The 10,165-nt window shown below is 41.2% G+C and overlaps 1 long non-coding RNA gene across 1 annotated transcript; it reads left to right on the top strand.

The window, feature by feature from the left end:
* Positions 1-7,442: 7,442 nt before the first annotated feature.
* LOC147908218 (uncharacterized) lies at positions 7,443-9,910 on the top strand. The gene is made up of 2 exons (XR_015546372.1): positions 7,443-7,732; positions 8,539-9,910. It is a non-coding gene; the product is annotated as an uncharacterized LOC147908218 (long non-coding RNA).
* The last annotated feature ends 255 nt before the right edge of the window (positions 9,911-10,165 follow it).

Genomic DNA, 10,165 nt, shown 5'->3' with positions numbered 1-10,165 from the left:
TGCATATTAAGAGCTACACTTGTTGGTATCGTGAGAGACACTGGTCGGTTCGTACACGGTCCGTTCTTGAGGGTCTTCCAACAGTAGCAGCGGCAGCAACGTCACGGGGGAACGCAACCCGTAACTAAGTTCCACCGATAATGGCAATTAACGGAAAACACACAACTGAGGTAATGATATTCCCACGCGTACGTCGTGGCGCGCGTTGAGGCGTCTGTTTGCGTGCGTGCGTGAGAGTGCACGTATAAGGCACGCATACGATGACTTTGCCGATGTGTCAGTCGTGCGGGATGGCGGGAGGGGGGGAGGGTGGTGGTGTCTATGTACGCGCGAGAAAGCCTACCACCCAATAAGGACGCCCGCTCTTGGTCTTTTGAACCTCCGCGTGCAGTTCCCTTGTAGGTACGTAAAGGTATCTATCTATCCATCCATTTATTGGGTGGTGGCGGGTGCGCTGCGGGGAGTGGCAGCAGCAAGAAGGTGGATATTGGTACTGGTGTGGGAGGATGGTAGGTACTTACGTCCTCTCAGCATCGCTAATTACTGAACGATACTACGCCGCGCGCGTGTACATACGCGCGCGCGGTCGACGATGTGGAGAACGCGATAAACTAACTGAATTTATAACGAAAAAATTGACCGTACTCTCTTTTCAGATGTAGATATTCGCACTTGAAAATTATCCAAAATATATTTGTAACAAAGGAAACATTTTCTCAAGATCTTTACATTTCCGATATCAATTCTGAATTTATTACGTTTAATTCATTTTTAATTCAATCAAATATATAGTTCCAGTAAATTATACATTTGCAGTTGTAATTTATTAATAATGTCGAATAAGTTTCTTAATAATTAAAATAAAATTTATTTTTACATTTTTACAGAAATTTTTTCTAAAGAACGGTGATGTTTTCAGATTGGCAACAGCCATTATTATTCGACACGGCTGCTACATTAGAATGTTCGAACGGAGGGTGGATCGACTAAGCTTCATTTCCAAGGACAATCGTTGTTTCAGCATCTTTCCTCCCCCTTTTTGTTTTTCTCGCAAGCTTCGCTTTTCTCTCTCCACTCATTTCAAATCGAATAAATGGAACCCCTGTGTCGAGCTTACTTCTTAATTAGAATTAATTCTATAGTGATGGCAAACGATAAAAATGACTCCTTCCATTAAATAAAAAGATCAGCTTGTTTCTTGAGATAGAGATAAAAAAATAATACAGTTTTATAAATTTCTCTGCAAGAATTATGCATTTATTATTAACTGAATGAAGTCTATTAATGTTAGCTAAAGTTTGCAGTAAATTGTACAAGAGCGGCTTTTACGATAATTACGCTGTAAACGAGTATTTTGCGTTGGTGTTATATTGGTGACAAAGCGCTTTGAAAGAAGCCACAAGAAACACGTAACAGCTAGCACGTGGCTTCGATGCTAGCAGGCTTACTATACCTTCAATGTTGGAAGCGCTTTACTTTGCAAATAATTCTAATTAATTTATACTATCCGCCAATACACAACATAAAACATTGCGCACCAACAAGCAATGAACTACTTGACTACAAATCCCGCTGATAAAACTGCAACACGTGGTAACTGCCATGAGTGGTGTGAAAGGATATTAATATTTTCCAGAGAGAACATTTCCTTTGCTGGTAGTGCTAAAAGGAAAAGAAGAAGAAGTAGAGGAGAAGGATAGAAGGAAGAGATAGACGTGCCGATGAGGAAGCAAGCAAGACGATATGAACCATACGAACAACCCCTTACGAAATGAGACGTGCAAGCAAGACGAATTCACAGGCAAGAGTGAAAACCACAGGGGTAAGACTCCCTTAAAACATCCGTGCAGCTTCCATCTTGCCGATATTATTGACGTTTTTTGCTACCCCTATTTTTCCACCTCCTCCTCCTCCACCACCCATCGTCACGGTAGGGTCGAACGGGGTGGCCCAGGGAAGAAGTAGCAGGGACGAAGGGGATTGCCAGCTAGAAGCGAGAAGGGGGATGAGGCTGCTGGATGGCGGTAGGGGGAGAGAGGGAGAGTAAGACGGCTCTTATTCGCGCGGGCTTTTTAGAATACTTTATTGACTGAGCCTTCGTGGAACGAGGTGGCTGCGGGGGGTGGCCAGAGGGTGGTACTGTCGGCGGACAAGCGGGGGCCCGCGGGAAAAGGAAAGAGGTGGGCAGGGGTAGCGGTGGCGCAGAGGTGCGCTTCGAAGGAAGGATGAGAAACGAGGGAAAAACATTAGGAAACGCCGCAAGCGAGACAAGGACGATGAGAAAAGAGAGAAAAGGAGTCGGTTGGCTTGCTCTCGTTTTTGAATTTAAATACCAGACCGTAAGAGACCGGAGAGGAGCCTCGGGTCCCCAGGAGCCCGTGCAGCCGGAAAACCCCCGTGACTCTGACACTGTCTTTGCGAGAAATTAATGAAGCGAAGTGGGTACCATGGTCGAGATGCCGGCAGCGCACGACAGCCTCCTTGATCTCTTTCTTCCCCTTTCTCGATTTCTCTTTATTCCACGCTGTCGCTGTCTCGTAGTTTCTCCACTCGCGAGTCTGACACTCGCGCACTTATTCAGGCGTAATATTTAATGTGTAGCGACATGCAAACTCGGCGTACATAACTTACATTTGTAGTCCGGCAAAGTTTTATTTGATAGAGATTAATTATACGTGGTAGAATATTCGTGAAGTTCGTGATCATTGTTGATAAAAACTAAACAAGATTTATCTTTTGATAAAACAATATTTTACATCGTTCTTATCTGCTTCGTGAAAATGACGATCAGTTCTTAAACGTTAATATTCAAAAGAAACGATTAAAATTTTTATACAGTAAGTAAATTTATCGATTCTATCAAAAATCGTTGAGAAGCAATTAAGTTTCGCTAAGAAAAATATATGTTCACTGAATGTTACGGTAAAAACTTCTTTTTTTACAAGCGGCTGCTTGAAATAGAAGAAGTGGGCAAGAACGAAAATAAAAAAGGCGTGTTTGGGAGAATTGTCCGAAATCAGGGATTGAATTCGTGCTGCGTAATGCAGGGCCAGGATCTGGGCCATATGTCGAGTGACCCCTTCGAGCTGACCCTACAACCGTAGCCAGAAACCATTTGCTCGGTACCTTCAATAAGATCGCGGTACAGTCTTGATCACAAACTCATCGGAACTACTGTTGTGAAACTTTATTGAAGTCTCGTTGAAAGTGCATTGTTTCGACATGCTTTTAGACAAACCTCATTTGATAATCAACTGTACTGTATAATATAAAACCATAATTTATCATAAACGGTATTTTATGTTCGGTATATTATATCGTTAAATATGCCACCAAAATGTATATATACTGATATTAATTTTTTGTTAAATGTAATTGAAAATTCTTTAAAAGAATTCTCTTGTCAATTGCATGTGTAATTATTACTGCACGTAATAATATTATTATTGCATAAAATAAGAATTATTGCAAATAAAAATTTATAGATTATAAACCCTTTCTTTTAATTCTTTTCTGATTAATTGCATTTTTTATTCCGAAAGGACACCTCGAGGTAGCCCATCTTTCTAGTGTTAAAATAGTTTACGAGCGTGTAATTGCCGCGTGCGCCAACTTCGCTAAGCTTTCGCAAACATCATTATCCACTCTTCGCCTCGCGAGAATGTAATTAACGTCTTGCTTACGTGGTGACGTTGCGCTATGAAAAATATCGCGTCCAGCGAAATGCCGCGTATCAAAAATTCTACAATCATGATCCAATCCATCGTCACCGACATAGAAGCCGAATTTAAGCGGTCTGATCGGGAATGATGAATTCCAAGGGTAATGAGGGTCGACGGCTCGGAACGCGGATCGAAGTCGATTTTGATTTTCATCTCCCTTCTTTGAGACATGGCTGGTGGGCTTTCGGCCGAGAGAAAGGGCTCGGTAAGAAGAAAAGCACGAGAAGAGGAAGGAGTGAGGAAAAACAGAAAGAGGGCAGCCAAGAAGATGGGCGGCAGGAAGAAAGTAAGACAGAGATCGAAAAAGAGGACGATGCCCCTTCTTCACTCCTGGTTCGAGGTGGAAAACTTTCTAATCGAGAATTATGAAAGTTATTTGCTATGCCGGGGCTTTGGAAGAAGGGTGGCCTGCCGGGGAGGCGAGACCGCGGGGAAGAACGCAGAAGGATAAAGGAAGAAAGATGAAGCTTAGCGGACCCGAGCGAAGAGCTCAGCGGAATCGGAAAAAAGGAAGGAACGCCCAAGGCAAATCGGTAATTTCGTTCTGCGCGTGCGGCTATGATATTTCCAACCGTTTGCCTCTCGCGCCGACCCCGCTATTCTCACCCCCGCGCGCCACCATCCCGTGGCCCGCTCTTACTCCTTGTCTTCTCTATACCGCCCCTCCGGAGAAAGTAGCTAGACTCTCGAGCTAAAGACAAGGCCGGGTGGGTGGTAAGTCGCGGGGATGGTGGGTGGTTAGATGGGTGGATGGGTGTAAGAGGGACGGGGGGGGGGATGCAAATTAAAATCCTCGCCATTTTCCCGTTTCTTATTTTCCGGTGGTTCTCAACTGCAACGTGCTATCCGATTATCGAATCTGCAAATGTAATGCGTAATTGCAGGCACAGAGAACATTAGAATATACACGATATATGTATTATTATACCTATATAATTTAAACCACAATCATTAAAGCGCTATATATTAAACGTGGAAAAAAGTCCACCTTTATATTATACACCTATAATAATTTTGTTATCATGTTCATGTATTAAGAGATTTCTAATAAAAAAAAGAATGATAATAAAAATGAAGCATTCTCTCTAATTTATATAATTCCTATAATTTGATTATTCAAAAAGATATACAAATATAACATAATATTTTAATCTATATATTTTATAAAAAGATATATATTTATAAAAAGATAAGCCCTTATGTCCTCAAACAATAAAAAAAAACGTATATTTTCTTTTATATTCCATTGTTATTAATACAAACTTTATAAAAATATAATGATTTACATTTAATTAAAAATATTTTTTTACTGTAAGTCTTAATGATACCAGGATCTATGAATCAAAGAAGAATTTTGCGTTTTGTTTATCCGTCTACGACAGAATTTTTTCCGACTATTCTGATTTTGCGTTTGATATTTCGAGACGGAGGTATTAAGAGCGTATTCGTAACTCTGGCAAGACAGTCGTCGTCCGCGACAACAGTTGCATTTGACAACCCCGCACGGCTCCGGACTAAGACAGATTAAGTATTTTAAATTGAACAGAGGGAGACGTTCTGCGGCGGGGGCACAGGGTTGTCGGAAGGATTGGTGGCTGGACCGAGAGGGGGTGGACGCGGGCCGCGGGGGGCGGTAGCCGTCGGAGAGTTGGGGGCTTTTTCCCTCCTTATCTGCCTCTCTCTTCGTTCTCTCCTGGCCGGAGGGAGTTCAGTTTTTATAATAAAGGACCGTAATTAATGCCGCCCTCCTTCCACCACCGTCTCCATCCGCCTTCGCCGTCTCTCTTCCTTCGTCAACCCCCGCACTGGCCCACCCTCGTCAGTTCTCACCGGCTCCATGTCCCGGGGAAGGGGAATCGAGAACCGCCCTGGGCTTGACTTTTTCTTCCTTCAGAACTGCAAAGTGTTTCATCGTTTTTAAATTTCTTTCGCCGTAAATTTTCTCGATGACCGAGACTCAACTCACGATATGGCGAATCAAAGTCAAACGAAATGTCAAAATATACACCAATATCCTTCAAGGATAATAAGTAATGCATTAATTGCCATCCCTGAAAAAAATCATATATTAACCGAATTATTTTAATTAAAAATAATTTTACTAACTCAATAACTCTATTAACAAATATATCATGTTTTAATAAAATTTTATTTCTTCCATTAATACTGTTATTGTAATTCAATAGGATTATTTTCAATTAAAACAATGTTGTTGATGTAACATTATCTTTCTCAGTATGTAATTTTTTAAATAATTTCAAGATACAACCTTAAAAATAAATTGAGCTTCAAAAAGTTACAGACGAGATCTATATAAATGAGAAAAATATAATGCAAAAGTTCTCATATTTTTTGCTTTTTGTTTCACACGTGTCTTGTCAGAGTCTAATGTCATAAATATTCTTATCGCATTTTCATGTTCAGCAGTGCAGCTTAATGCATGCGATTGTTTACCTGAATGTAAACGCATTGTCGTCGATAACGCGGCGTGTAGACGTCAGCTAAATCGGCCGTGAAGCATCGCGCGGTAGAGTACGAGGCTTGTCGTTCGATTGCATCGATTTAATTTCACATCGCGCGGTAACGCCGTGCATTGTAGCAACGCGGTCGCTGTACCTAAGTCCATTACCTTCACCGGGTCATACCTCATCCTCCCCCGCCTCCCGTCGATTCTCTCGAGAGATTCCTGAACTCTGGAAACTTGAGTCTCTGACACCGAAATGGATGCTTTTGATACGCGCGATTTATCTTACCGGCGCCCCGTCGCCGAGCGCTGTCCCGTCTTTCGACGTACACTCGCCTTACCTCGGAGGACACGTCTTAGAAAGTCGATTGTCCATCTAAAGCCAGTAGACAAAATTTTATCGTGCTATTCATGAATCAAGTTGTCACTTTTAGGTAATGATAACCATATAGCCGATAGATTCTATGATGTTCTATAACATTATTACATTTTTTTAACAAATTTCCATGCAAAAAAAAGTTATGATTTCTTTCTCATTACTTTTTTTTTCATAATGGAAACTGATACTGTAATCAGAAAAACTCAATATTGCCCAATAAAATCAAACAATAGAATATACAGATAATCACTGTATACTGATAAATACTGAAATGAATATAATTATTCGTTTCTCAAGTATGGCAAAACGTTATTGAAGGAAGAAATACATGCTAGTCACGTTGAAGGATAACGATCGGCGCTCGAGGTAACACGTTTACCTGAAGCCTCGTCCGCACCCGGTATATTTCTCGCGCGGCCGTTAAAACGTCCGAAAAATCCCGGGTAGCGGGAACCGGTTCCGCAATTTTTATAGGGTCATCAGGAGCCGAGAAGGGGAGGTCATCTCTCATTGAGGTCAGGAGCGGCGCCCTTCCCTTTACTACGTGCAAGCCGACAGGCTGGCCGGGCATCTGGTCATCGGGAATTAAAAAGTGCGAAAAAACTTACCTGACCAGTTCTACGGTCCCCTGGCATACCGGCGCACACGTGGACAAACCGTAAGGGTTATGCTAATGCGGAAAGGGCCGTTTGGGCCGCGCGTCCTACTCTCTTTCTCCCCCCTCCCCTCCTCTCTCTCTCTTCTCTCATTCTATGCCTCCGACGTCGTTTCTCCCTCTTCTACTACCCTTCGGCTGCACTCCGTTGCCGCCAGGTAGGGTCACTTTTGAGAAACGGGTTTCCGGATTTTTTCGCAACGATCAAAGGGCCCCGCAGAAGTGGAATAGCAGAGTAGGGAATGGCCAGTGTGCACCCTATATCGAAGGTGAGTTAGAGCTTCCGCCGTGCCGGACATGTACGTATAGTCTAGCGTCCAAGGTTTGTGGGAGAACGAATTACAAATCGTCGATTCGCAAATTTCAACACGCATCGCAAAGTGAGAAGATTCACGAGTTCATCAATGGAAACAAATATGAAGAAGGGCTTAGTTCTGCCGAGTGGCACAAAAATTTGCAGCAGCCGTTGGAAAAGTGCAAAACATCTTCGCCGAAATTTGAGTTCGCGTCAAGTGCGTATCTATACATGCGATCGACTTTAACTTGAAATGCGCAACAGTGCCACTTTAAGCTTTTAGTAGTGCTTTGATTCCGTTCGTCGTTTGCCGGATCGACAACATTCGCGCGTAACGGCCGGCTATCGTTGATCGTCGAGTCGAATCACGTAGGAAAACAGAGTTCCTCCGCGGCTTACTGTTGACGAAATCGACAGGATGTCATTGTGACGTGACTTGAACATCCTTCCGGATGTCGCCCAAATATTTATCTGAACAAGCTTTTCTAAGTCGTCGTGCGACGCTTTGTTACACAACGCTTGTAGAAATATTTGTCGCACGAAGGGATTGATTAGAAGCATATTTACCGGAGAAATGTGTACAGATTTCTAGATAAAGAAAGAATTTTTAACAAAATATTAACAATTAATATTCTTTAAACTTTGTAATCATAGAGCTTAAAATTATAAAATTATTAATAAACTAATAGAACCAATTTTTGCCGAGCAGATTGTCGTGACCTAGGCTTGTTTTCTTTCGTATCCACGCCACGGCTAAGCGGGACGAGCGATTAAGGCAAAATTAAAATTGCAAGTTTCGAGGAAGCCCCTTAATCGCAAAGTAAAACCGAACTCCGTAAAGACGCCGCCTCGACGAAGCTCGAATCGCGTCTTATAAATTGACCCGGTTGAATTCCATGAAAATGAACTTACGCTCTCTTTCTCTTTCTCTATTTCTCTCTTTCTTTCTTCTTCTCTATCAAGAGAGAAAAGAGCGGAAACGTTACACGGCCATTTTACTTGGGATTTACTTTTTTTTCAAAGAGCATCCCCTTCTCAGTAATAAGCCAGCAGTCATCGACTGCCACGAAGTGGACCGGAATGGCGAAAAGGGGTTGGAAAAGTCGGCGGTGGAAGGATGGCTGAATTGGACGAGGGTGGTTTTTCTGACGTCGACTCACCCTCTACGAATCCACCCGCCTCATCCCCGACCCTCGACGCGGCTCGGGGAATGAAAGACGAATAAAATGGCCGATGGCTCGCTTAATACCTAAAATACACACGGCAGAAATTGAACCTCAACAAAATAGAATGCTTATGAAATGGTTACAGGTATAGAAAATTCGATATTGATTTATATTATCAGTATAATAAATCGTTTATTTCTTCAAGATAATTTACTTTAAAATTCTTAAACAGCGAAAGAAAGAGAAAACGTAATGTAAAAAAATGGATTAATATTATTAGGTTGATACATATGAAATGTCGGATTTTTAAGTGAATATATAAAACTGTATATTTTTTTAAAAGCTGTTTATTTAATCAAAATATGCTCCATTTGTTTCAATACATTTTTCACAACGAGATTTTAATGCATAGATGCCTGTCTCAAGAAATTCTGATCTTTAGAATCAACTAGAATAAACTCTGATATGGAATTTTTCAGTCTTCATTTTCTGTCATTTTCATACTGTTTAGCCCGTAAAAACTGTTCTAAATGTTTAAAAAAATGAAAGTTAGTTGGCGAAAAATCCGGTGAATAAGCTGGGTGCTGCAAAATTTCATATTTTAATTCATTTAATTTCATTTAATTGTTTTGTACGACGTATGCGGCCGAGCATTGTCCGAGCGTGGAGAAGTATTGGGCTATGCCGATTAATAAGTGATGGGCGTATAATTTTCATGCATTTTATCAATGTACTGGCAGTACTTTTCGGCTGTAATTGTCTCCCCAGTTCGAAGGAATGAGTAATGAATTACTCCAGTCACATTTCATCAAACTGTTATTAAAATTTTCCGATGAAGTGATGGCCTTGGAGTATGAGTACAAGCCTCATTCCTATCAAGCCGAGCACACCTTTTCCTATTGTCGTAAAGAACCCATTTTTTATCACAAGTAATAATCCGATTGAAAAATGGCTCTCGATGAAATCGGATTAATAATAATGAGCATATGTTCAATCGATCCAGCTTATTTCGCTCGGTTAGTTCGTGCGGTACCCATTTATCCATTTTTTTCACCTTGCCAATTTCAGAAAGGTGTCGTAATATCATTGTATGGTCAACTTTCATTCTGGTAGCAAGTTATAGATACAGTTGGATTCGTTTCCACCAATGCTTTCAGAGCATCATTTTTCACAGACGTTTTGAGTCTTCCACGCGGTTTATTTTGTAGGGAAAAATCACCAGACCGAAATTTTTCAAATCAATGCTGTACTTTTCGATTGTTAACAGTATTCTCCCCAAATGCCTGGTTTATATTGCGTGCAGCTTTTGTAGCATTATTACCAAGTTTATACTTATATAAAAAAATTATATGAATTACATCGGTTGAATTCATATCCTTACGAAATTCAAAACAAATAACAAAATAGAACTCTTTTGAGAAAATCTTTGTTGAAATGTAACTCAATATAGCAATAGACAATACGACTATAAACGAGGTTATGCC

The sequence above is a fragment of the Acromyrmex echinatior genome, chromosome 10, assembly GCF_024713525.1.
Source record: "Acromyrmex echinatior isolate Ae372 chromosome 10, ASM2471352v2, whole genome shotgun sequence".
In the NCBI taxonomy this organism is placed as follows: domain Eukaryota; kingdom Metazoa; phylum Arthropoda; class Insecta; order Hymenoptera; family Formicidae; genus Acromyrmex; species Acromyrmex echinatior.
Note: the sequence above shows the minus strand (reverse complement) of the source record. Positions and strands in the feature narration are given on the sequence as shown.